Genomic DNA, 6,000 nt, shown 5'->3' on the forward strand with positions numbered 1-6,000 from the left:
GGAATTAAAACCTTATAGGTGAATCCGGATAATCAGAGGGAGAAGAGCTGTTAAAAGATTGTAGAATAAGGTGCCTGTAAACTACAGAAACACAGTCATAGTGAATAAGAATCTTACTTTTAAAGAATCTTCCTTTCTCCTCAGCTTGCTTTTGGAACTTTTGCAACTAGGGAAGTTATAAACTTCTTTAATCTTGTCTGGATCAGTCTTTTGAAATTGGGATTCTAAATTAGAATGAGAGGAGGAGCTGCTAAAGTATAAAAATGGCAGGGGTGATTTTTGTGTTTTATCCTAGTGACCAATGTTGACCATTAATTATACATTATAAATAATGTTTTTCTCTGGGACTTTTTGCACTTAATGCTGGTAATTTTTATCACAGGGCTTCAAATACAAAAGATTTATATGAGGTTTTCAGAAAATAAACATGTGCTCTTTGCATATAATTTTAGTATTGTTCTTGACATTTTCAGAAAAATCTGCCTCCTCTAGTCACACCACACAAATGGAACATCATATACATAGTAGTTTCTGCTTATTAGTTGATTGAGGGATGTAATTAGGATTGCAGCTGACTTAATTTTCTTTTCTTTCTTTTTTTTTTTGAGACAGAGTTTCGCTCTTGTTGCCTAGGCTGGAGTGCAGTGGCGTGATCTTGGCCCACTGCAACCTGTACCTCCGGGGTTCAAGCGATTCTTCAGCCTCAGCCTCCCGAGTAGCTGGGCCTACATGCGTGTGCCATCACACCTGGCTAATTTTGTATTTTTTAATTTTTATTTCTTTTTAGTAGAGACGGGCTTTCTCCAGGTTGGTCAGGCTGGTCTTGAACTCAGCATCTAGACTCCAAGGCAAAAAAAGTTTACATTCATGATGCTCTCTATAAAAGTTTTTAGATTTTATTACCCTTTCTGGCATTAGAATGCTGTGGAAACTTGCCTCTCCAAACTTACTCCTTTTTAATCCTTCTTTAAAAAACATTTATAGGGGATTCAGGTTTTTAAAACTTAAATTTTTAATTTTACTAATTTGTTATTTGATTGTGGAAAATGTCAAGCATATTAAGACAATAAGATAATTACCCTCATACACTAGTTTCAATAATTATCAGCTGAAGGCCAGTTACGTTTGTGTGTGTGTATCTCCACTCCCAGCTCTCTTGTATTACTTTAAATCTCAGTATGTTTTACTCGTTAATTGTGTATTTCTAAAATGGATAAGGGTTCTTTTTAACATAACCAGTACCATTAAAAATATCTCTTATTTTATAGTTTGGTTCAGATTTTCAGCTGTTTCATAAGTCTTTTTTTTGTGGTGGTTGCTTTACTAAGTCTGAATCCAGATTCAGATAAGATCCATACATTGTGACTGGCTGGTAGGTCTTTTAAATTATACCATTTTGAGTATATAGGTTCTTCCCTCCCTCCCTCCCTCCTTACCTCCTTCCCTCCTTGTAATTTATTTGATATAGAAACTAGATTCTTGACTCTGCCAAGCAGTGCTGCTCCAGATGTCTTTGGACCCAGTGCAGTGCCAGATCAGAAACTAGTACTAGTTTATGATTACTTAAGTACAGAAATTGAGGGTTTCTAGAAACATTTTGACAGTGATTTTATATTCGTTTATTGAATCTTACAATTTAAAAAAATGGAGTTTGTATGTTTTTGTGGGGCTTTTTAAATTTTTGTCTTTTTTTTTTTTTTGGTACTTTACAGAATAATTGGTCTATAGTTAATTGAAAATTAGGGAGAAAAAGAAAACTGATGAAGCACATAGTTTGAGAAGCACTGTTGACAGATTTCCCCAGGTCTGACTTTGTTGCTTGCAACCATGTAGTACCTTTAATGTGTCCCTTGCCTCTCCGTAGCTTATAAATTGGTGAGTGAATATAGACACTTGATTAGAGTTCGTTTTTTTCTTTCTTTCTTTTTGATAAGACTACTTTAGGCAGTGATGTGGTCTTCCTGATAGGAGGCGCAAACGGATTGCCTTCTTTGGGTTTGAGTAGCAGCTGATGCTTAGTTTTGATCCACTTATTCATTAGGGGTTGCAAAATAATGATATCTTAATTCTATATCCCTGTTTCATGTGTAAGCAGGAATATTTCTCTGCAAGGAGAAACTCTCCCTCATCTGCTCTTTGGCTACTTAGTGGTACGGTTTGTGTAAGAAACACACAGATATGGGATGTTTTTCCTTTACTTACCTGTTTTTTTCAGAATGAGTTGATTCTTTGGCATCCACCAACTGTGATAAATTTTTTTCTTAAGCATTAGTATGAACTTGTGAATTTTAACATACTTGATGTTTGAAACCTCTGCAGTATTAGTGTTATTGATCCTCATATGTCCCACATTTGATTTGATTCCTCATTTCTACTAGTAGTTACCTGTATGTCAAGATGTTTCAGGCTCACTTCTCCAGACCTGGGGTCAGCTATTTCTCTAAAGAACAGTGGCTAATTAGGGGTGTTCATTGCTTCTGGGCTGGTTATTACTTTCCCATAGATGGAACTTGAAGTGTATGTTTTGTTTTCTAGACCAGGGTTCTCACTCTGTTGCCCAGGCTGGAGTGCAGTGGCACAATCCTGGCTCACTGTAGCCTCAGCCTTCTGGGTTCAAGTGATTTCTCGTGCCTCAACCTCCCAAGTAGCTGGGACTACAGGCATGTGCTACCACACCTGGCTAGTTGTATTTTTAGTAGAGACAGGGTTTCACCATGTTGCCCAGGCTGGTCTCGAACCCCTGGCCTCAAGTGATCTGCCCGCTTTGGCCTCTCAATGCATCTGTTTTGTTTTTAAGTGAAAATTCATCATTATTTTACTGATTCTTCTGGTTCAAATTCATAACCTCTTCTATCTTAAATATAGGTCTTCTTTGTCCTGTGTCAGGTATTACAATTCTCCAGGACATCAGGATGATAGACATAAACTGTCACAGAATTGCTTAGCTTTTATCTCACCTTACATGCATCACAGTCACAATAACAATGCCAAGACCTTAACCAACAATGTGATTATTGAAAACAGTTAAAAAAAATTTTTCTGTTTTACTTTTGTCCTTAGGGAATACATCATTAAGAATATACATTCAAATAGGGGAAGTCTCAAAGGAATTTTGTGTGTGTAGAACGGGGTACGTACTAACTAGGTGTATATATTTGTGGGTTACATGTGATACTTTGATACAGGCATGTAATGTGTGATAATCACATCAGGGTAAATTGGGCATCCATCACCTCAAGCATTTGTCCTTTGTGTTTCAGACAGTCCAGTTATGCTCTTCAAATTATTTTTAAATGTACTATTAAAAAAAAATTTTTTTAAGCAAGGTCTCATTCTGTCACCCAGGCTGGAGTGCAGTGACACTATCTCAGCTCACAATAGCCTCAACCTCCCTGGGCTTAGGTGATCCTCCCACCTCAGCCTCTAGAGCAGCTGGGACTACAGGTTCATGCCACCATGCTCAGTTAATTTTTGTATTTTTTTGTAGAGATGGGATTTTGACATGTTGGCCAGGCTTGTCTTGAACTCCTGGCCTCAAGTGATCTGCCTATCTTGGCCTCCCAAAGTGCTGGGATGACAGGTGTGAGCCATTGCACTCAGCCTTATTTATTCTTTCTATTGTTTGTACCCATTAACCATCCCCCTTCTACCCCGACTACTTTTCCCAGCCTGTGGTAACCATCTTCCTACTTTCTGTCACCGTGAGTTCAATTGTTTTCATTTTTTAACTCCTACAAGTAAGTGAGAACGTACGATGTTTGTCTTTCTGAAAGTGGCTTATTTGACTTAACATAATAACCTCCAGTTCCTCCTGTGTTATTGCAAATGACAGGATCTCATTCTCTTTTTTGTGGTTGAATGATACTCCATTGTGTATATTGAACCATTTCTTAATCCATTCATCTGTTGGTGGACACTTAGATTGCTTCTAAATCTCGGCTATTTTGTATAGTGCTGCAACAAATGTAGAAGTGCAGATGTATCTTCAATTTACTGATTTCCTTTCTTTTGGGTATATACCTAGGAGTGGGATTGCTGGATTGTAGGATAGCTGTGTTTTTAGTTTTTTGAGGAACCTCCAAACCGTTCTCCTTAGCGGTTATACTGATTTACATTCCCACCAACAGTGTACAAGTGTTCCTTTTTCTCAACATCTTCGGCTGCATTTGTTGTCGCCTGTCATAGATAAAAGCCATTTTAACTGGGGTGAGATGATACCTCATTGCAGTGTTGATTTGCATTTCTCTGATGATCAGTGATTTTGAGCACCTTTTCATACATCTGTTTGCCATTTGTATGTCTTTTGAGAAATGTCTATTCAGATCTTTTGCCCATTATTTTTATTGAATTATTAGATATATATACTTTTTTTCTTGTAGAGTAGTTTGAGCTCCTTACATCTTCTGGTTATTAATCCTTTGTCAGATGGATGGTTTGCAGATGTTTTCTCCCATTCTGTGGGTTGTCTCTTTGTTAATTGTTTCCTTCACTTTGCAAAAGCTTTTTAACTTAATGTGATCCTATTTATTCATGTTTGCTTTGGTTGCTTGTGCTTGTGCGGTCTTTGCCACAAGAAGTCTTTGCCCACTCCAGTGTCCTGGAGAGTTTCTCCAGTGTTTTCTTGTAGTAGTTGCGTAGTGTGAGGTCCTAGATTTAAATCTTTAATCTATTTTGATTTTTTATATGGGGAAAGTTGGGGGCCTAGTTTTATTCTTCTGCATATGGATATTCAGTTTCCTCAGCACCATTTTTGAAGAGACCGTCGTTTCCTGAAGGTATGTTATTGGAACCTGTGTGAAAATGAATTTACTATAGATATATTGGATTTATTTCTGTGCTCTCTATTCTGTTCACTGGTCTATGTGTCTGTTTTTATGCCAGTACCATGCCATTTTTGTTACTATAGCTCTATAGTATAACATGATGTCAGGTAATGTGATTCCTCTGGTTTAGTTCTTTTTGCTTAGGAGAGCTTTGCCTATTCTGGTTCTTTTGTTGTGGTTCTGTATAAATTTTAAGATTGTTTTTTCATATGTGAAGAATATTACTGGTATTTTGATAGGGGTTGCATTGAATCCACAGATTGGGTAGCATGAACACTGTAAAAATATATGAACACTTTAACAATAGTGATTTTTCTAATCCATGAACATGGATTATCTTTATTTTGTGTGTGCTCTTCAGTTTCTTGCATCAGTGTTTTATAGTTTCATTGCAGTGATCTTTGGCTTTTTTGGTTAATTCCTAGGTATTTTATTTTGTAGCTATTGTAAATGGAATTACTTTCTTGATTTCTCAAAGGAAATTTATAAAACATAGAATTGAATGAAAATGACAACAAAATAAATTAAACTCTGAGATGCATCTAATGAAATGCTGGGAGGGAAATAATATAGCACTGAGAGCTTAAATTATAAAGAAAGGTCTCAAATCAGTAATCTAAGTTTCTGCTTCAAGATACTAGAAAAGTTAGAATGAACTAAATCCAAAGCAAACAGAAGCAAGGAAATGATAGAGCAGAAATTAATGAAATTGTAAACAGGAAAACAATAGAGAAAAATTAGTGAAACAAAAAGCTGGTCCTTCAAAAATAATAAAATTGATAAATCTACAAGATTGACTAAGAAAAAAAACACCCAAACCACTAATATGAATGAAATAGAAAAGATCATAACAGATCCTGCAGCCATGAGAACAAAAGGAGTACTGTGAGCAACTCTACTCAAATACAACTTGGAAGAAATGGACAAATTCCTCAAAAATCAGAAAGTACTAAAATTTAGCCAAGATGAAATAGAGAACATGAGTAATTCTGAAACCATTAAAGATACTGAACTTGTACTGAGAGCATCCATGAAAAAGATAACCTGCAAGTCCTGATGGTTTCACTGGAGAATTTTACTGAACATTCAAAAGAAGGATTGATTTTGTACAACCTCTTCCAAAGAAAATAGAAGAGGGAACACTTCTCAACACCCTTTTTTTTTTTTTTTTTTTTTT

The sequence above is a fragment of the Mandrillus leucophaeus genome, unplaced genomic scaffold, assembly GCF_000951045.1.
Source record: "Mandrillus leucophaeus isolate KB7577 unplaced genomic scaffold, Mleu.le_1.0 Scaffold216, whole genome shotgun sequence".
Classification (NCBI taxonomy): domain Eukaryota; kingdom Metazoa; phylum Chordata; class Mammalia; order Primates; family Cercopithecidae; genus Mandrillus; species Mandrillus leucophaeus.